This window comes from Bubalus bubalis, chromosome 11, assembly GCF_019923935.1.
Source record: "Bubalus bubalis isolate 160015118507 breed Murrah chromosome 11, NDDB_SH_1, whole genome shotgun sequence".
Classification (NCBI taxonomy): Eukaryota; Metazoa; Chordata; class Mammalia; order Artiodactyla; family Bovidae; genus Bubalus; species Bubalus bubalis.
In genome coordinates, this window is record NC_059167.1 from 36,442,849 (window position 1) to 36,465,362 (window position 22,514).

General features: G+C 43.1%; 2 long non-coding RNA genes across 2 annotated transcripts in view; one reads left to right on the plus strand and one right to left on the minus strand.

Moving 5' to 3' along the window:
• LOC112587819 overlaps positions 1-12,891 on the plus strand; it is a 30,298-nt gene extending 17,407 nt beyond the window's left edge. The window contains exon 2 of the long non-coding RNA XR_006542731.1: positions 11,037-12,891. This is a non-coding gene — a long non-coding RNA (uncharacterized LOC112587819). The remainder of the gene's footprint in view (positions 1-11,036) is intronic.
• On the minus strand, positions 4,994-7,522 carry LOC123328024. The gene is made up of 3 exons (XR_006542730.1): positions 7,388-7,522; positions 5,934-6,014; positions 4,994-5,131 (listed from the first exon to the last, which is right to left on the minus strand). It is a non-coding gene; the product is annotated as an uncharacterized LOC123328024 (long non-coding RNA).
• Positions 12,892-22,514: the final 9,623 nt, after the last annotated feature.

The following is a 22,514-nucleotide window of genomic DNA, read 5'->3' on the forward strand; positions in this document are numbered from 1 at the left end:
GCAACTGACGGGTTCAGAATTGAGAAAGGAGTTCAACAAGGCTGTTTATTGTCACCATATTTATTTAACTTATACATAGAGCACATCATGAGAAATGCCGGGCTGGATGAGTTAAAAGCTGTAATCAAGATTGCTGGGGGAATATCATCAACCTCAGATATATGGATGATACCACTCTAAAGGCAGAAAGTGAAGAGGAACTAAAGGACCTCTTGATGAGGGTGACGGAGGAGAGTGGAAAAGCCAGCTTAAAACTAAATATTAAAAAAAGAACTAAGATAGTCTATGAGAGGAATGTAGATTCCTGTAACATGATTTTAACTCTGCTTCTTGCAAAGAAACAGTCCTGGTCTCATGCTAAACCATTCTCCTCTGCTCAGCTAGGTCCCTTCATTATGGAGGGTCCCACATAAACTGACAAGGTCTCTGGTTGAACTATCTGGTTAAATGGCATTGTAGGAAACCTAGTTTTTCTCTAATCCCCAAGATTCTCCCTGAAGAGGATAAGTGGGAGCTGAACTTCAGCCTGCCACACCTGCAGTCGTCAGTTAATTTTTGGTGTGTGATTCATGACTGTTAACAGAAATGTATGTGGTCAAAACAATGTGGAAGATTTATCTAAACTATCAGAGAGAAAAGTGTTAACATATGTTCATACACAGATGAGTATTTTTAGAAAAGCTCAAAGAGAAATGAAACATGATTACCATCAGAGATTACACTTGGGTGTGTTAATATGTTTTATACATAAATCCATATTTTAAAAATATTTTATTATTAACGATAATGGATTTGACACACATTTGACATGTGTGTTAGGGAGAAATCTTAGAGTTGACTGCAACTTGGAGAGAACATACTTTCCCATTCTTGACATGTCAAGTTTAAAATTTCCCTTGTGATGACCATTGGGTACTGTTTATGACATCTATAGTAGGCATATTTTGTTTTCCCATTGCTTCTCCCTTTGGTAAGTTGCTCCTGTCTCATTTCATGTGGTTTTATTTGGCATGTGACTGGGATTGATCCATAAATTTACCCAATTCCCTGCTTTTGAAATGTGCTGGAGAAGACTCTTGAAAGTACCGTGGACTGCAAGGAGATCAAACTAGTCAATCCTAAAGGAAATCAACCCTAAACATTCTTTGGAAGGACTGATGCTGAAGCTAAAACTCCAATATTTGGCCACCTAATGCGAAGAGCTGCCTCGATGGAAAAGACCCTGATGCTGGGAAAGATTGAGGGCAGGAGAAGAAGGAGGCGACAGAGGATGAGATGGTTGGATGGCATCACAGACTCAATGGACATGAGTTTGAGTAGTGAAGGACACTGCAGGAGATAGTGAAGGACAGGGAAGCCTGGTGTGCTGCAGTCCATGGGGTTGCAAAAAGTCAGACACAACTTAGTGACTGAAAAACCTCTGGTTACAGTTAATGGTTCAAGGAAGGCATGTGACCCAAACTGGAGGATCCTTCCTTGTCTTGTGCACTTTGGTTGCTGGTATTCTTATTTTCTTCTTTACCTTCCTAAGGTCTCTGTTTTATCCCAGAATGATACTGGGTTCTAATTTACAGTGGATAACTGGAGTAAGTTGTAAAGCATATTTTAAATATTATTTAAATTTTAAAATGCTGTTGCATTTTATAATGGGAATGGATATAATAATTTCACTCATTCCACAGACTCTTCTGCACTGTGAGTTTGCCATTCTCCATCACCAAGTGGAGTATAATACTCTTCCTTTTACGTATGGGCTGGCCTTGGGGATCAGTTTGACTAGTAGAATGTACCAAAGTGATAAATGATAAGCTTGATAAAATTGCAACTTTGTGTATCCAGCACCCAAATCAGCAAACAGAATATTACCAACCCCCAGAAGTCTCCTTTGTGTCCCTGTCCACTAACCACTTCGAAGGTCACCTCTGGTTTGACTTCTTAGACTATTCCTTAATTTTTCTTCCTTGCAAATTACATACAAATGGCATCTTTTGTGTCTGGCTTCTGTTGCTTAACTTTGTGTTTGTGAGATTTACTCATGTTGTGGTATGGGATTGTAGTTGTTCATCCTCATTAAAAGATGCTTGCTCCTTGGAAGAAAAGCTATGACAACCCTAGACAGCATATTAAAAAGCAGAGACATCACTTTGCCAGCAAAGGTCCATATAAAGTCAAAGCTATGGTTTTTCCAGTAGTCATGTACAGATGTGAGAGTTGGACCGTAAAGAAGGCTGAGTGCCGAAGAATTGACGCTTTTGAACTGTGGTGGTGGAGAAGACTCTTGAGAGTCCTTTGGACTGCGAGGAGCTGAAATCAGTCAATCCTAAAGGAAATCAACCCTGAATATTTATTGGAAGGACTGATGCTGAAGCTGAAGCTCCAATACTTTGGCCACTTGATGCGAAGAGCTGACTCACTGGAAAAGACCCTGATGCTGGAAAGACTGAGGGCAGGAGGAGAAGAGGATGACAGAGGACGGGATGGTTGGATGACATCATCCACTCAGTGGACATGAGATTGAGCAAATTCTGGGATATGGTGAAGGACAGGGAAGCCAGGCGTACTGCAGTCCATGATGTCACAGGGAGTTGAACATGACTGAGCAACTGAACGACAACTGTTGATAGACACTGGGTAGTTTCCAGGGCTGCAGTATTATAAATAGTGCTGCTATAAACATCCTTGTCCACGTCTTTTGGTAAACATATGTACATATTGCTGTTGGGTGTGTAATAGGAGTGGAAGCGCATATGTTCATCCTTATTCAGTATGGCTAAATAGTTTTGTAGAGAGGTTGTATCACTTCACACTTCCACAAGCTGTGTTAGAATTTTAGGTCAACATTTTGGCCAACATTTAGTATTGCCTCTCTTTTTCATTTTAGCTGTTCAGTGGGTACTAATTTCAAATTTTCGAAAGACTAACACTAATTGGTTAGATATCAGAGAGTATCAGTAGATGCCATTCTTTAAGAGGTAGAAAAATTTCCATAAATTTCAGAAAATGTTGGAAAATGTTTCTGTATTATGTGTTTGTTACCATGTGTAAATATTTTGTGCATTATTTTATAAACATCCATATCATTTCAATGTATATATTTTGGGGGTACATGGCTACTTTAGACCATAAAACTATGATGTGAACTGAGTGGCCCCAAATTAGGGAGGTTCCCAAATTTAGGCACCATCAGTGAGCACCTCATCCACCAGCTTGGGGCTAAAATTAAAATTACAGTAATCACCCTTTATGAAATAATATTTCTCTGATTCCTGGTCTATCTCCTCTATGAAACAGCAGCCCCTCTCTGTTTCCCATACTAGTTCAGTGTGTGCTGGCGGATGATGTCCCATATGCTTAGAGAGGCAAGAGCAAGGCACCCGTTGTCTTTGGCTCTTCTGCTCACCCTAGTTTGTCACTTTGGGTCACAGCTCAAACCTGGAGCAGCTGCCGTGCTGACACCCACCGAAGGTTCTGGGACTACCGCTAACACTGATGTCCCACCCATCTGCGGTGCCATCCGCTGGAGACACCCATCTCTTGCTGAAATTGCTGGCGCAGGACTTTGCTAACACTTCAACTTCCCGTGGAGATTTTAATGAAACAGCTCCTTTTAGTTTCACTGGCTGTATAGGATGTTGCGGGTGGCCAAGACTGGGCAGTCCTCAGAATCGTCCCTCCCCTTTGGCTCTGTCTTGATGTCATTACCCAAGTTGTGTACTTTGACTTTCTCTTCCCTTAGTCCTCTGGAACCCTCTGGCCTCTCTGGGAAACAGTCCTGGCAAGATTATCTACCCTCCACCAGCTGTGCCTGGGCATGTCTGAGTCCCGATGCTTTGTCTCAAGCTGGGGTGACTGCATGACTGGGTGGCCTGGCTTTGTCCGGGTTTATGACTGTGGGTTGCCCTGGAGTAATTATTAATAGCTGTCTCTTTGACTTTCAAAAGTGTCCAGGGTGGGGTAGTAAATTATATGGACACCCTCTCTCCAGCCCATCTTTAGGAAAGTTTTTCAGAGGCAAAACCGCATCCAGATCACATTTCAGAACAGTCAAGAAATAGAATATGTAGAAAAGGGTTTTGAGTCTGAAGGCTGGTGTGGCATTGTAACGCCAGCCTAGCTCACTGCCCCTGCTTTTCCTCTCAGCCCCAAGGCTGGCAGCCACTTGGCTCCACCTACAGGCTGGTTTCTGCTCTGGTCTTAGATGGTTTCGTCTTTTCAGAAGAAGCAGGAATAAAGGCTCTGAAACTCAGTTGGAAGTTAATACTTGTGGTTGAGGGTCCACCCAGCATGGCTTGGGCCCAATTTTCCCAATCTGGCTTTTGCTGTGTTCCTGAGACAGTTTCTATTTCGATCTTATCTTAGTTTTGAATGGAGCCCTAATTATCTCTTGCGCTTTCCCCTGTCCCTGGCCTGCCCTGGACCTGGACTCTGGCTCTACCCTCAGTCACTTGGATTCTGCTGTCCATGGCAGCTTTATCAACACAGTCCGTCCTACCCTTTGCCTGCCTGTACTCCCTCAGTGTACCTGCTCGTTGGAAGCCATTTTGTAACCTCTGGTTGTCCTTGCATGCTGGGTTCCCACCAGGAAGCTGGGGTGCTCTAGCAGGAAGGGCGAGGGCCTTGAAGTCAAAAGACCTGGATTCGAGTCCTAGTTCTGCAATGAGCTGAATGCACTTGGACAAATCACTTCACCACCTGACTCATCTGCAGCATGTGGAATGAAATTGCTACTTGAAAATGACTGAATTGACTTCTGAGATCAGAGAGTTTCCTAGTGAGTTTATTTGGTTATGAATCAGTTATCTGAGGCTGGAATAATCTTTGGGAAATCAGATTTCTGAACTTGAAAAATTAAGGATCAACATAAAAGAAGCCGGGAAGAGAGCCTAGAACAGTTGGCCAGATCTTCCATCGTCATGTTAGGAGAGAGTTTGGCCAACTCCTGTCCCAGTTGCTTTTAGCCCAGAGAGGCCTTGGATCAGACAGCTTCTCACAGTGGAGTGTAACTAGCACCTTTCTCCCTTCTCATCTCATTGGTTTTGGGGAAATCAGATTGATAAGTTTGCCAGGAATGGAGAGGAGTCTGATATTCTTAAATTTCTGCTTTTCAGTAACAGTTCATTTTCAGTAGAATCTAAAATAAGGAGAAAGAGCATTATTTTCATCACATCAAAGTGAATTCAAAATGGGTTGGAAACATGTATGTTATAAGCATCCATATAAATGACCTAAAATATGAAACAGAAATTGGCAGGGACAACCCTGTAACAGTTCTGTTCTTCCTGGAATGGGAGATGGCAGCTGAGAAAAGAAGGATTTCAGTACACATCTCCCTCCCATGCAGAAATCCCCAGTGTGGGCCTCAGACCTGATTAAATGAGTCAGGCTTACGTTCATTACGGTATATTACAAACACTTTTCAGCATTCAGAAGTGACTGGTGTCTCTGTGGATTTGGCCAGTTCCTGGCAGTTATGCAGTTGGCTGCTGGTATCAACCAGTGTGCCAAGCGCCTGGAATGATGATCCAGGTCTGAGCTGCTTTCAGTCTGGGAATGATGTTGTTCAAACACCATGTTCCTTCCCAAGGTGGCTAAATCCTGGTTACAGTTCTGTCCTTTGAATTTATTTATTCTGAAACCTGACCAGAAAGGCTATGGCCACATCCCTCGCCCCTTTCAGCTTCTACAGCAAACGCCTGGGGGACCTTGCATGGCTTTTACAGCATCTGTCTGTCGATTTGTCCTGAAGTAGTTTCCTGCTTAGTGCCTTAATCAGAAAATCACATTCCGAACATAATGTGTCAGATGGGTTATTAGAAAACACTAATTCATTCAGAGACTATTAAATCTGGAGGCCTGACCAAATCCTGAACAGAATCGTGGCATTCTTTCTCCAAGATGTCCTTCCACTTTTATTTGAATGAGTATTAACCAACCTGTCCTCCATTGTAGCTGATTCACATTTGCTTTTGTGCTCCTGCCCTTTGTTAGGAAGAGAGGCTGTCACATGGCACGTTCTGTAAAGGAATGGAAGCTCATGAAAGACACTAACGCTTTTTAGGAACTTGAGCAAGGACTACCTTGGCATATATGGAGAGGACAAGAATATGTGCTCTCTGAGGCAGGGATTTTTGTCTCTCCAAGGACTGTTAACAGTATCTAGACCAACATCTGGCTCAAGATAGCCACTCAGTAATTATTTGTTGAATGGATAAATAAGTGAATAAATAATTATAAGCCCCCCACTTCTTAATTGCACAGCAAATATCATCTTGTCTATGCCTTACTCTCTTTTGTTTTCTCACTTTGTTTCTATTCAGTTTAGACAGAAGGCATTTATAAGCATTTCTCTACCGAATGGGGCATATTGAACGTAAATATGGCTGCCTTGCAGGGGCCCCATTACCACTTGTAAGCCTTTTCCCTTATCCTCCCTGCCGCTCTTCCTCCCACCTCCTGCACCACTTTCCTCAAGAAGCAGCCTGTGGCCTAGCCTTCCTTTGTACCTGTGACTTTATGTGACCACGATAGTGCTCACCTCCTTTCCTCTAGTTTGAATGAGGCATCCTTTATATGGAAGACAGACCCCTTCCCTTCTGTGGAATCTTGTAACATCAGTTATTTCCTCTCTTCTGCCTTCTCCTTGAGATTGAATTCTTCAGAGCTCAAAGAAGGGCTTGTCTTTCCAGTGTTAACACACACACATCCCAAAACAAATACCCCTCTCGGTCCCTCCATATCACATTTATCCGTACAGCCTAGTTTTTCAGTAGAAAGATCCATATTCAAAGATTCTAGTTTCTCACTTCTTTTTAACTGATTATTCTTTGCAAAATTAAATAAGAAAAAACATGTCCTTTCAGAAGGAAAATACAAAATCAGAAAGTACGTCTCTCCTTTAAGAAGAGAAACAGATTTTTTTTCTCTCTTGCTATCTAGATTTCTCAGGATAAGAGCCTAAGTCCCAAAGCACCTTGCATTTTGTCATCTCAGTTCTTTTTGTTGGCAAAATCTCTCGGCATCAAAAGAAAAAAATACAAAAACAATCTCTTATTGTAAAATTTGTTTATAATCCAAGAGGCAATATATCTTTGAACCGCTTGTACTGGAGTTTGTTTTCAGGTTGATGGACTGACCAGGTGAAAAGAAATAATGGTTCTTCAATTGAAACATTTGATATAGAATAGAATGAACCAGGAGGATGTTTGCTAATCTTTTTTTCTTAAGGTGCATTATTGAAAAAGGTATAAAAAGGCCATGTAAATTCTTTCTGGTTAAAGGGAGCAATTCTAAATGCTTTCTTCCTCCCATGGTAGAGTCCTTGATAAAGTAATTTCTGACTTTTCCCTCTGGATCCTAAACACAACACAGTGCCTCGTTTGAAAATTACCTTCCATGTCAGCCACGCTCAGAATTCCAGCTTATGCCTCTGGGTTCCCATGTGCTTTGTGCAGGTCCCCTCCTGATGACATCCTCCTGTCAACAGGCAGTGGACATCGCAGATGACTTCTCTGTGGTTTTTTATTTCGATGACCCATCCCCTACTGAAAGTCCCTCTTCCCTCAGTTCTGTAGGAGTGGGCTCTCCTAGCTTTTCCAATTCCCTCTCTGTTCTGAGTCCTTTCCCCAGGGTCCTTTCCTTGGCTCTCTTCTAACTCCCCTAATCACCCTTGATTGTCTTGGTCCTGTGGCTTCCCCTGCCAATAATCCTGTGAATTCCTAATCTACAGCCTGGCCCTTATCTCTCTGCTGAACTCCAAACCCATGTGCACAGTTGTCTTCTACCTTGATGGCCCCCAGGCAGTAAAGCTGAATAGGCTGGAACTGTGATCTCTTCCTCAGACTTGTTTTTCCTCCCTCACAGTGTAGCCCCACACCCGGGGGTCACTCTAGCTCTCTGACATATTCAGTTGGTGGCCCAGTGTTGCCTTTTCAACTCCTTACTACCTTTCGTCTTGGCCCCCTTCTCTCTATCCCCACTGCCACTGCCCCAGATCCGATCTTATCAGTCCTTACCTGCAGCGTGGACAGTTTCCCACCTACTTATCTCCTCCTGCTCATATACCTCACCAGTGCATTCTACACCTGGATCTTTTTTTTTTTTTAATTTGGCTGCGCTGGGTCTTAACTGCAGCACATGAGATCTTCAGTCTTTGTTATAACATGAGGGATCTTTAATTGTGGTTTGTGGGATGGGATCTGGTTCGCTGACCAGGGGTTGAACCCAGACCCTCTGCACTGGGAGCGTAGATTCTTAGCCACTGGACCCCAAGGGAAGTCCCTCCACTTGGGTCTTTTAATGATACCAGAGAGATCATTTTAAGATACACATCTGATCATGCCACTTCTTTATTGAATACCCCTGCTAATCCCCACTCTTGAGAGTGTCAATTAAAAAATGTTACTTGATGTCCAGCTCTACAAGAATCAGGACATTAGCCACTATAGCTGCTGACTTCCAACATACCCTGAATGGAATTCAGGGTGGGGATTAGGAGAGAAGCACTCTGGGAAAAACTGGCAGAACAGGCCTTCAGATAGATATTTTCAGGAGAAAATTTTATGAACCAATTTCTTGCATCTTCTCATATCTAGAAAAGCACTAAAATCATTAACAGAGACATCTGCTCCCTTGTGACTAGCAATAGCCCTCTGCCAAAATGTGTGTTTGATCGTATGTGTCCCCCGGTTTAGCAGAATCATATCTAAACCGACCTTCCCCCAACCTGTTCAGAGCAATTCCTCAGACCTGTCTGAGAGGCAGTCTCCCAGGCTATAGTCCTCAGTAAGCCCCAGATAAAATTGGGTTCATAGCTCACACATTTTGTGTTTTAACACCCTTGAGCACAGCATGAAAGATTGTTAATTGGCCCACTTGCCTAAGTTATTCATTGTAACTTTCCTGGAGGAGTCTCAGACTCAGAGGCCTACAATGGAAGGAGCAGTTGGGATCAGGCTGCGGTGTTGTAAACTGGAGAGTTCACAACCCCATTTTGAGGACATATTCTTTGGCCCCAGCCAGTTGTTGCCAGGTGGAAATTTGGGCTCACCACAGCCAAATCAATCTTTTTTTTTATGTTACACTTTCTGTTTATTAAGTATTGTTGTCATTGTTTAGTTGCTAAGTCCTGTCTGACTCTTTGTGACCCCATGAACTATAGCCTGCCAGGCTCCTCTGTCTATGGAATTGTCCAGGCAAAAATACAAGAGTGAGTTGCCATTTCCTTCTCTAGGGGATCTTCCTGACCCAGGGTTCAAACCTGCATCTCCTGCATTGGCAGGCAGATTCTTTATCACTAAGCCCCTATTAAATATTAGAAACTAATTTAAAAAATTAAAAAACATTGTGTGGTAGTTTATTGTGAGAGTGAAAAAGGAAAACACACAATCTGTGGGCCTCAGGAAACACATCTGTATAAGATGGTGCAGGACTGGTGCCTGTGTCTGTGAGTACCCCCTGTATTCTGTATCTTAAATGCACCAACTTCTTCCAGCGTCCTAAATGTGTCTTATGCCTCCTCACCTTTGTTTCTGCTGGGCTTGTTCTGTTTGAAATGCCCTCTTTTCTCCCCACACTCCTACTCACCCCTATCTTCTTCCAAAGAAATACTAAGGAGTTGGGGATTTTTCCTTGTTAAGACTCCCCTCATAGGTCCTTTCTCTCTGAAGCATTTCTTGACATTCCGTCACCCTGTTTTAGGGAGAACCAACTCTCTTTCCTTTGCACTCCAATAGGTCTTATGAAATTTTGTTTTTGTTTTTAATGATACAGTCTCAAGGCTGTAAGCTCCAAAAAGGACAGATTTCATGTCTAATTGTTTTCCCCCTATGAGCCGAAGTGCAAAAAACTAAGGTCTAGAAAGATGGGATGGTTAGGGGCAGAAGTGAGAGGATCAAGGCCTGCCTGCTGGTTCAGTGGTTAAGACTCTCCATTGCCACTGCAGGAGGTACAGGTTCAAGATCCTGCATACCACGTGGAACAGCCAAAAAAAAAAAAAAAAAAGAAGTGAGAGGATCAGACACTGCTGTGTTCCCAGAGAAAGCAACAGCTGCTGCCTTCCACCCCCTTTTTGGAGAGCATGTGCTGGGAGTAGGGCGGCAGTACCAGGACATTCAGTTGTGTAAGGGGATATGAGGAAGGAGGTAACTTGCAGCTATGTCCTTGTGACCCCACGTCTGAGAAAGCACAGCAGACTCTGGAGCTCCCTTCTGAACTGGTGAGATGTCCCAGAGGATATGTAGATAAGGCAACAGAATGTGTCAACACAGAGAGGGCCTCCATAGGCTGCCTGCCCGGCTTCCTGGCCGAGCCTGCCTTAGGAGAGCAGACACGGTTTCACATCATTTGAGAAGGGTTTGGAAGTTCGCCAGGAGGTAGAGAGAGCAGGTGGGCCGGAAGAGGTCTCTTGGTCAGAAGACCAGCCGTGGTGAGAGTCTGTGCCATGTGGCTGGGGACCAGATGGGATTTCAGCCCCCTCAACAAATGCTGGCCTGGAGGGTCATCCATCAGAGTTGAGGACCAGATGGGGCTGAATATCTCAGCTGAAGCCAGTGTAGGGCAGATGGTGGTGACAAGGGATGGATGCCTTCTCCAGGTGTCATGATGCTGCACTAGCCCCATGAGCTTGGAAATCACCCAGGGAAAAGGAGGGGGAGGATAAAGTCCAGACTGAATTTAAACTTGAAATAACTAAATGTCTTTGGGAGCCAAGAGTATGATTTCTGCCAGCAGGTGGAATTGAAGCTTGAGATAGAGAATATGCGGAGAAGACTTACTAGTCTCTCTGGACCTCAGTCTTTTCATCTGGCGAAGAGAAGGGCCATTCAGAGTCCCTCCTTCAAAGGGTTATTGTGAGGGTTAAATGAATTGATAGGTGCCCAGCACTTAGAATGGTGCCTGCCACACAGCCAACCACAAATGTTAGCTCTCATTATCTGCAGAATGCACACACATGCACATACATACCTCAAGCAAACAAGCTGAAAAACAGAAAGTGATGGGAATATAAAGACAATGCTTGCCATCTTTTTCTATTGCAGGGCTGTGCTTCTGTGCAAGTGAACCAGGAAATTGGAGTTCCTGCCCTTTGGAGCTTTCCGTTTAAGAAGCAATCAAACGTCTGACAATTCCTACTACTGTTGCTCAAGCTGAATTATCAGTAAATATTGACTGCATGCTAAATGAATTCAGACAGTGGCACTGACAAGGCTGGCTGGCATTTCAGGCATGGTTTTTAGGGTCTTTGCATGTGGAGGGTTGCTGGGATCTCCCCCTCAACTTTGTGCCTTTATGGGCTTGACTTTATCAATATACCCACATTGGGTAGTCTTCCTGTGACCCCTTCTCTTACTTTTTCTCTATTATATATTACACATAAAAATATTTCCTGTTCAGTCAACCTTTTTAGTAGTTTAAAAGATTTATTGGTCAATTTCATAATACTGTATCATTGTAAGTGTTATTGCTAGGAATCAGTAGCCAAAATATGTGAAAAAGTTTTCCTTGTGGCTTCCTGGATCATTCCTACTTTGTCCATCCTAACAGTTTTAGGATTTATAACCATATTATTTTTTTCACCTTTCACAATTCTGTAGTCACAGTTAGTGTCTATCAGTGTCTATTATAACCCTGTGCTATTGGCTTTCAGCCAGCTAATTACTGTTGGAGTGATGTGCAGAGAACTGGCCGCTTTCCTGAGTATTAGCTGCAGCCTTTCTCAATCATCCTGTTTCCTTGTTCTTCACGATTTTCAGGCAGTCATGGTTTTCTTATTTTGTACTCATTATGAAGTTTAAAACTTGGCCCTGTGAAAGGAGCTGAGTGCCTGGTCTGTTTTCTGCCACCCAAACCAAATAAACCTGTAAACATATAAAGTCTTTAAAAAAAAAAGCCCACATTACATTGGGAAAAAACTTTTTTCCCCCTGATACTGCATCTCCTCTAGGAAATCACCAGACTGGAGGCCTTTGCAGAGCTTGAATTAGGCCCTTATTAGGATGGTGTTGCATTGATTTTGGATAGTGCATTACAGAGTCCAGATGCTGCTTCTTTCTGTCTTAATTGGGTGTGTGTGTGGGGGGGCAGGGTGTGAGGGGAAGATCACCCTTTCTTCCAAAATACTCATCTTTTTCTCCCGTTAAAATTCATTCATGACTAAATCATTATAGAGAAGCCTTTGGAAACCTTTTTATTCTGGAGAGTTCTGGGTACAAACACATCCTCCAATGGCCATGAATACCAGGCTCCCTTGTCCTTCAAGGGAGAAGGATGCGCTGGGTAATGAACCAAAAGGGGGGACTCTGGCAGGCTCTTTCAGCTCAGACAAAACTGAACACAAGGATAGGAAGAAGCGCTCCAAAGGCCGTGGCAGGTTGCTCTCAGGAAAAGGGAATCACTTATTTTTAAGCCTTCTATCAATGAGCCTCTATATGATCGTCACTTTTTCTTTTTTCCCCCAGCTTTATTGAGATATAGCTGTATATATATATTTTAAGCTGCTTCTGACCCTCAGCACTGGGTAATGGAAATAAGCTACAATTAAGTCCAGCTTCATAAGACAATGCGAGACTCAATAAGGAGAAATTGTTGTCCTTTTTTTTCCTTTTCTTAGCGCTTTCCTCACTCTGCTTCCCAAATTGCTTTCACTTGGGCAGGAGAGCCCACGGGAGCAAGGTCCCTCCCGCGGCTTGCTGGCTGTGGAGCTAAGCGCCACTGGAATGCAGGGCTGTGAAAACCCGGGCTGGGCCGTCGGCCTGATGGGAAGCCCGGAGCTGCTTGCTGAATTATTACTCCATTCTCGGCCAAAGCAGCGGGAGGCGAGATGATGAGTGAGGGAAAGAGCCCGTGGACTCCAATGTGGGCTGAGGGAACCAAAACAAACACAGAGAAGACAGGCCAATATTTAAATCTGTTTAAAGGATGGAGCATGCAGGAATGTTTGACTCTATTTTGTCTAGCGAACAGATTTCATTTCTTAATAGCCATGCTAGTTGGCGGCAACCAGCATTGGGAAGGGAACTGTTTTCCTGCTCCTTTGCTCACGCCTCTTGCGGCTCTCAGGGACATCCCCCCCTTCTTTTTTGGTACTTAGGATGGCCTGCAAGTTGTAGACTGAGTCAGGTTCTGAATGTGTATGCCTGGTACATCCCCCTGTTGTTTCTCCTTCCGGAATAAACTTTGCTTAAGAAAACTGGGGGCGAGGAGAAGACCATGGAGGCTGCAATCAAAGCATTTCACAAATTCTGATTTCCCAGTTTCCAGGCTGCTCAGCCCCAGTTGAAGAGCATTAATTTGGACACAGAGCCTTTCCTCGCTCCCTCTCCAGCTGTTGCATGTGCTTTTCTCTGGGTGGTGGTGGGTTTTGTTTTTTGTTTTTAAATCCCTCCCTTGGATATTTTTTTCAATGATTTTTTTGTTTTTAATGACTGCACAGTGTTTTGTGGTGAAAGTGCTGTGTCCTAACCACTGGATCGCCAGGGAATCCCCTGATTTTATTCTTTTAATTTTTTTTTTTACCACCTCTAACAGATCTTCATTCTTCCTGTATCTCCCCACTTTCCCATTCCAGACCACCCTCCCAGACTCCCACTGCATTTTCAAACATGTCCTGACATGTTCAACTGCGGTTGCCAGCTTTCCCCCAGCCTCCTGCCACTGTCACTGGCCAGGGGAAGCCAGTCGTGTACCTCCTTGATCTGTTGTTTTATGACAAGTATTAATACTTCTCAGTGACTGGATACCAAGTATTTTGATGAACACTAGATGGTCATTCAAACACGTATTCTGTCCTTGCAATAACATAATCAGATGGAATGTTGGTTAACAGTGAGAATATATGTCTATGTGTGTACACACACACACCCCCTCATTTTGGTCTATGCTGCTGCTGCTAAGTCGCTTCAGTCGTGTCCGACTCTGTGCGACCCCATAGATGGCAGCCTATGGGGAGACCTTATTACCCCAACAGGGCACAGAGACAAATCTCTGTTTACTATGATTGTCCCAGAAAGTTTCCATTTTCACTTTCTTTTTATATCTTTCACTTTAAGGAGAGTGTTGGAGAACCTAGTTTATCATAGGTGGCATGGGCTTCTAGGATGGTAATTTTTCAGTCACACTATTAATGAACATAGACATGGTTCAGGCTTAGTTCCAATAGTAGAAAGCAATCCAGGCTCATAACTGTAGAGGGCGCTCGTGTCTTAATAATAGCACTGCCATTGCCACTAGAAGCAGCGACCAGGCGGCGGGAAGAGCATATCTTCTTATTACTAGATTAGTTTATGGGAAAGGATATAAGGCACACTTGATTTTCATATTACCCCTCTAATTTGTTTTTCTTATGAATAAATTCATCTTCTAATTTGCATCCTTTGGTTACAGTTTTGTTAAAAGTGCATGAGCCCTGCCCAGTGAGAATTCACCTCTTCAATATTTCATGCCTTGTGTTGCTTCTGCCCCTTGGTAACTGGTACCGTGTGTGCAGGGAGCTATAGGTGATCTTCCCCAAATGGCAACTGGAGCAGGACACCCTCTGCAATAAAAGCCTTTAGTGGTTTTTGATCTCATTTGGAATGAAGCCCTCTCTTCTAACTGTGCTGACCAAGGCCTTGTAGGACATAGCAGCCTCTTTTGACTTGTCAACCTTGCCCCTGCCCCCCACTCCTTGCTGCTCTCCGGGCCGACTCTGGGACAGTTTATATACCATGCCAAGTGGTCCATACTCGGTGTCCATCTGCTCAGTAAGCCCATCCACCTGCCATCTCATGGCTGGCTGCTATCCACTTCTTAGTCCCTTGCTTCATATAAATTCCTCAGAGAGACTTTCCTCTTTGTCTACCCTACCTAAAATAGGCCCTTCCACTCAGCTCTTTTTTAATTAGGAAAATTTGAATTGCATTATGATTCATCTAACAGTTGACATTTTAGTGAATTCTAGTGTGGAATTTGCCATTGAAAATGTACAATCCAGTAGATTTTAGTGTATTCACGAGATTGCACTATTATCACAACTACCTAACTTCAGAACATTTCCACCACCCTAAAAAGCAACTGCATACTATTAGGAAGTCACTCCTCACCCCCCATTCCTCTCATCCCCTCCATCCACAGATGTCTTTATGGATTCTACCTTCTGACCTTATGGATTTGCCCCCTTCTGGACATTTGATACCCAGGTCTTTTGAACTGTTAAAAACCCCTATTTGTTTTGTTTCTGGCACATATGCATTTGTTTGTTTACCTGTTTATCATTTATTTATCATTTGTGCTCCATGGATATGAGCAGAGTTTTTTTCCCAACCCAGTCAGCCTAGGAACGCAGCAAGTCAGCCTCTTGCTGTGGGAGTGAATCAGCATGGTGGTGCGATCTTCCTGACCCAGGGATTGAACCTGGGTCTCTTGCATTGCAGGTGGATTCTTTACTGTCTGAGCCACCAGGGAAGCCTATATATATATATATATATATATATATATATATATATAGGAGGAGGAGGTGGCAGCCTACTCCAGTATTCTTGCCTGGAAAATTCCTTGGACAGAGGAGCCTGGTGGACTATAGACCATGGAATTGCAAAGAATTGGACACGACTGAGAAACTAACACACACACACATATGAAGATATTGAGAGGGAGAGAGAGGGTTGTTTTGGTTTTTAATCTGCAGAGTGGGCTGGTTGGCTGGAGACCCAGGCGTGAGCTGATTAGTACTGTAGCTCAAGTCTGAGGGCCATCTGTGTAAAATTCCCTCTTGCACAGGGTAGATCAGTTTTTTGTTCTAGTCAGGCCTTCAAATAATTGGATGTAATCAGAGAGTAACCTGCTTTACTCAAAGTCCACCAGCTTAAATGTTAATCACATCCAAAGCAACCTCATAGAAACATCTAGAATAATGCGTGGCCACATGTCTGAGCCTTGTGGCCCAGGCAAGTTGTCACATACATTTAACCATCAAAGCCCATACTTGATGCTTGGGTTCAACCTGGGCTGGGCTGGAATGCAAGGACAGAATTGCTGGAGAACTTTCTGTTTCCCACTTGGTGAGGTGAGTCCAGGTCCTACCTGTTGAAGGTAAAACTGGTCAGTTCTCCAAGGGTGGTGTTTGTGGGTAAGGATGTGTGGTTTGCCCAGAAAATAAGCGTGTCCCTGACACCCACCTTTTGCCTGGGGAGGGGGTTTGTGAGCAGATAGTTTCTGCACTTTTTAGTTGGATGGGCCTCAGGAACCTAGTAATCATTCACCCAAAGAGGGCCCACCTGGTGCTGGTTGGTGCCATCTCTTGATTGCATTTGTTCATTTATTCATTCATTCAAGAATGTTTATTATATGCCAGGTCCTTTCCAGTTTTGAGGAAACAGCAGTGTACCAAGCCAGACAAAAATTGCTATTCTCAAGAAATTTACATTCTGGGAAGTGAAGAGAGACAGATATTTAAAGAAAACAAACAAACAATAGGTCCTAGACCAACTGATGATAAGTGCAGAGGAGGAACATCAAGGTGAGACAGGAAATAGGGAATGCCATTGTTGCAGGGTGGGTGGGGGGCTGGTGCTTTGCATTATGGAATGAAGTGGTCAGGGAAGAACTCACTGGAAGAAAAGTTACCTTCTGAATAAAGAGCAAGTCATGTGGATAACAGGCGGAAGAGAACTCTGGGCGCAGGGAACAGCCAATGCAAAGGCCCTGAGAAAGGAGTGTGTCTGGAATAGAATGAAAGTGGGGAGAGTAGTGGGTGGTACAGTTAGAGAAGAGTTGGCCAGAGCAGGTGGGGCCTTGAAGGTCATAGCAAGGGCTCCCGCTTCTACTCCGAGAGAGGCGGAAGCCAAAGAAGGGCTTTGTATTCAGGAGTGACCTGACCTTGTTGCTCTTCTGACATGTGTATGGGGGAAGCGGGGAGTGTTTTAGTTCATCTGGGCTTACATAACAAAGTACCGCAGACTGGATGGCCAATAAACAATGGAAATTTACTTCTCACAATTCTGGAGGTTGGGAAGTTTGAGAGTAAGGCACAGGCAAATTTGGTGTCTGGTGAGACCTGCCTTCCGGTTCATAGATGGCTGACTTCTCACTGCGTCCTCCCATGGTGGAAGGGGCGAGGGAGCTCTCTGGGCCCTCTTTTATAAAGGCTCTAATCCCATTCCTGAGGACCTTACCCGCATGACCTAATCACCTCCTAAAGGGCCCGCCATTAAATACCATCACCTGAGGGGTCAGTATTTCAACATATGGATTTTGTGGGGACACAAACATTCAGATCACCTCAGGGAGGGTGAAGCAGAAGCCGGGAGGTTCTGCTGGGATTCAGGGGAGAGACGGTGGAGTATTTGCTGGACAGAGTGGAGCCCCTGTGGAGTGTGTATGTGTGGTGGGGGGGAAGGGTTAACATATATATTCCCATCCAGTCTTTTTGCACCTGTACAGTCAAGGTGGGAAGAAGACGGCCTTAGATTGTTAGGATTCTTGTCCTTAACGAGAATGTCTGAGGGCTGCCTTTGGGGCTGTCATAGGATACGTGATCAGTTTTGTCTCCAAGGGAGAGAAACCCATCCTGGGGCCAGTGGCTGTGGTCAAGAGTGGATTGACCCAACCACCCATCCTCCAAGCCTTGTGTGCTGAGAGCATACTGGGCCCTGTGGCCATTCAAAGGAAGTGACCTCATCAGTGTGCCTTTCAAGCCACACAGGTTGGGTCCTTGTGTGACATTCAGCCGTCGCTTTGGTTTACACCAAATTCAACAACTTGTGGCCTGCAGATCCTCAGTATAAATAGCTGGAAAAGCCTGACCTTGACAACCTCATTTCTCATTCCTTTCTTGTTACAGGTAATAGAGCTGAAAATGTGGTTTTAATTATAGCACTAATGAAAACTGAAAATCCAGACAGACACTTGACGAACTCTGCTGTGCTTTATATTACATTTGTGCTAACTACAAAGTGCCCAGCTGGGTGTAACATTATCCCCCTTTCCTCGAGCATCCGCCTGACTGAAGCTGTATAATTGATGTGTACTTTGGCAGGAGGTCAGCTTAAAGGGTTTTTTTTTTTTTAAAGATTTTTTTTAAAGCATCTTTAATGGTATTTGGGGGAAAGGAATACGTTTATTACCTGGGCTGGGAGAACATTTCTATAGGTTGCCTGACACTCCCCACCCCCATTCCAAACTTCTAGAGCATTCCACACTTTACCTTCAGGAACCTCCAGGGCCAGAGGCGAGCAGAGAGACTTTAACATGGAGTCACATACCTTTGTCCTTGGCCAGTGACACTTCCTGGGTGAAGCAGTGCCTTCCCACGCAACTCTGTTCAGTTCCCTGTGCCTTCCTTCCTATCAGAAGGGTGTGTGCTGTGTCTATGAAAGGAGAGTGGGCTGCACCTACATGCGCCCATCTGTCCTCACCTCCCGGCCTGTGGCTCCTGTGTGGCCTCTAAGGAAGTTCAGAGGTAGGGCTGTCAAATAAAATACAGGATGCTCAGTTCAATTTGAATTTCAGAGAAATAGCAAATGGTTAAAAATTAAAAAGCATTTCCCCCATTAAAATTTTTTAATTTTTAACTTTTGTTTATCTGAAACTCAAATTTACACTTGGTATCCTGTAGTTTTACTTGTTGAATCTGGCAACCCTACTCAACAGAGTTTCTGAAACTGCATACGTTTTCTGCAAGGACTTCTGAAAAAATTCTCGCCCCTGGCTTAAAGCAAATATAGATCCTCATTTGGAAACAAGGTAAGGTTACTTCTGTTCTAGCCCACCGCAGGCTCCATTCACACCCCACCTGACTGTGAAATCCCCTTTGCTTCCTGCTCCTTAGGTCACAGAGAGTGCCACGAATCCACCCCCATGGTTCTAGAATGACTGGAATTTATGGCATTGCCTTCCTCAAAAACAACAGTAGGTTCTTCAGAGACCCACTGATGATAATGGCATCTTTACTGACTTGGCTGGTGACCTGGTCAAGCTGCATAATCTCTTTCTTGTTTAATTTTTATTCTTTCTGTTTTTATTTGAATATTTGAATAGGTAGTATATTCATATTACATGTATGGATATTAATAAAACACAAAAAGTAAGAAGTCTCCTGTTCCCTTCTAATGTCCAGCCATCCAATTCCCTTCCCCGTTGGCAACAAATACTATTAGTTTATTGCTTACTATTCCAGACGTATTTATGCATATATATGTAAATAAGTAAGTCTTCCTTTCTCCCCATTTCTATATAATTGTTAGCATACTGTACCCACTGTACTTGGTATACTGAAAACATCCTCCTTTTTAAATTTACTGTATCTTATAGATCTTGTAGTATCATGACACAAAGACCTTTCTTATTCTTTTAAAAAATTTATTTGTTTGCTTATTTGGCTGTACTAGGTCTTAGTGGTGGCACACGGGACCTTTTAGTGCAGTATTTAGGGTCAAGTTCCTTGAGCAGGGATTAAACCCAGGCCCCTTGCATTGGGAGTATGGAGTCTTAGCTACTGGACCAGCAGGGAAGTCCCTTATTCATTCTTCATGGCTACATAATATTACATCGTGTGGCTTTATCATATTAATCAGTCTCCTTTTGTTGGACATTTACATGAATTCCAGTTGTCTGCTGTTACAAACAATATAGAGCATGCATCATTTTTTGTGTACGTAAATACGTGTACATGCATTCTCAGTCGCTTCAGTCATGTCTGACTTTTTGTGACCCTATGGACTGTAGCCCCCAGGCTCCTTTGTTCATGGGATTCTCCAGGCAAGAATACTAGAGTGGGTTGCCATTCCCTTCTCCAGGGGATCTTCCCTGACTCAGGGATCAAACCCATGTCTCTTATGACTCCTGCCTTGGCAGGCGGGTTCTTTACCACTAGTGCCACCTGAGAAGCCCATATGTTTTCTTCAGTTAAATTCCTAAACGTGGCTTGTTGAGCCAAAGAGTGTATGCATTTATAGTTGGCCAGATTTCTCTATTAGTTTCCTATTGCTGCTGTAAGAAATGACCACTAACGTGGTGGCATAAAACAACACAAAAGTGTTATCTTACAGTTCTGGAGGTCAGAAGTCTGAAAATCAAGGAGTCAGCAGGGCTGTGTTCCTTCTGGAGGCTCTACAGAAGAATTCATTTCCTGCCTCTTTCAGTTCTAGAGTCTGCCTTCATTCCTTGGCTTGTGACCCCTTCCTCCATCTTCAAGGCAGATGTGTAGCATCTTCAAATCTCTCTTTCTCTGACCTCTGCTTCCATCGTTACATCTGCTCCGACTCTGACTCTCCTGCTTCCCTTTCATACAGACTCTCGTGACTAGATTGAGCACACTTGGATAACATGGGAGAATCTCCCACTTCAAGGCTCATAACTAATCACATCTGCAAAGTCCCTTTTTTGCCATGTAAGGTAACATAGTCACAGGTTGTAGGCTGCCATGTTGCCCATCCTGTGGGTCGTTACTCAGACCATGATACATAGAGAATTTGTACCAAATTAAACTCCCATCACAGCATGTGCATTCAAATTATTTGCAACTTTATCAGTCTGGTAGATTAAGTAAATGATAACTCCATTTTAAATTTTAAGTTGCGTTTATCTTATTGGTGAATAGATGGATGAGGACATCTATCCAAGAGCCTTTCCTTTCTTCTTGAATTGTTCAAATCGTTACTTATTTTTCTATTAGGTTTTCAGTTGGGAAATGACTATATATGGGAGTAGCTGATGTTTCTGAGAAAAAAATGGCACGTATTTTTTCTAGTTTGTCATTTCTATTTCAACTTTCTTTATAAAAGGTTGTTTTTTTTTTTTTTTTTTTTTTTTGCTGTGCAAAAGGTCTTATATTTATGTAGTGAAATTGATAAAATTTATTTATGGCTTCTGGTTTAAGTCATGTTTACAAAGATCTCCACTTCAAGGTAATAAAAGAGACACTTTCTTTTAAAATTTAAATAAGTAAAAAACAACACAGGAAACAACACATGTTCTTTGTTGAAAAGGTATAAAATACAGATCAATAGCAAGAAAGAAAAGCCACTTACAACATACATTCTGTTATTTACTCTGTATAAGAGAGGCTTACAGACTACAGTATGTTTGCAAGCGGGGCCTGGGCAGTGGGTTGCTGAAATTGGCCATGTGGCTTTGCCAGAGCAGTTGTGCCTATTGTGAGTATCTTTTCCCAACACCATACTCAGTAAAATCAAGTTGGTAGCTTAAAAGTGATCACAATGAGAGTTATTTGCACTATAGAAATTGGTAAATGCCACAAATCAGGCCTTTCCTCCTGGGGTACCAGTGGTTAAACATTTACAAGCATACAACTAGAGGACTTGTGTAAAAGTCTTTTAGAAAAACCCAAGAACTGATTTTTCTTAGATTTTTTTGTCTATTTGGGAGAAGGGGGGAAGGAGAGGAGGGCTTATGGGTATTATCTGTATGTAGGAGGCAGTTTTATATTTGTGATGCCTCCATATACATACATACACATTTACTAAAACAGCATATAGTATATTAAATCTGGTAACCTGCTTCGTTGTCTCCTTAGTGGTATATTGTTGCCATCTTTCTATCTCAATAAACATTTCATTATTTTAATATTAATAATTACATATTGTTATTTAGTTGCAAAGTTGTGACCGATTCTTTTGTGATCCCATGGACTAGCCTGCCAGGTTTCTCTGTCCATGGGATTTCCCAGGCAAGAATACTTAAGTGGGTTGCCACTTCCTTCTCCAGGGGATCTTCTCGACCCAGGGATTGAACCTGCGTCTGCTGCTGGGCAGGCAGATTCTTTACTGTTGAACCACTTGGGAAGCCCTGGTAATTACACAGTATGCCACCAACCAAATGACATTACGTTTGACCAATCCCTTATTATGAAACATTTATGAAACTTCTGTCTGTGTCAGTTGCATCCTTTGGTTGATATGGTATTAGGCTTCTAAACTCTCTCTAAAGGATGTAGAGTTTATTAGTGAAAAAACTTGCAAGTGCTTTGATGCCTTCAGATATATGAGGCCTTTGCAATGTTGGCATCACTGTTCTAATTACCCTTAATAAGGCAGGTCTTTTGGAAGATACCTTGGTTTCTCTTGGTATAACCTGCTCAGACCCCTTGAAACATAAATTCTGGAGCTATTCATGTGGCAATAACCACTCAGGAGGAAAGAATGGTAGCATTGGAGATGTGGATTCCAAGAGACAGAAGCCCTGCCATGAGACAGACAGGGAAGGTGATAGTTAAGCCATAGATAAAAATAATGAGGATAAATCCCATCAACTCACTGAGAAGTTTCAGACAGGCAGCAGGTATGGAGGATTCAGAGTAGAGAATAACTAGACAAGATAAATTTGGGCTAGGAAACTAGGTATGACATTTCTTAGTTAGCACAGACATGAAATAAACGCATTACAATCATTATTTCTCAAATATCCAAAATATCCTTAATCCTGCATTAGGTGTTTTGGGGAATTAAAGAGAAATGTAAGGAATGGGTGGACTGGTTTCAATCAAGGAAAATCTGGAATTTTCATAAATTCATGAGTACCTT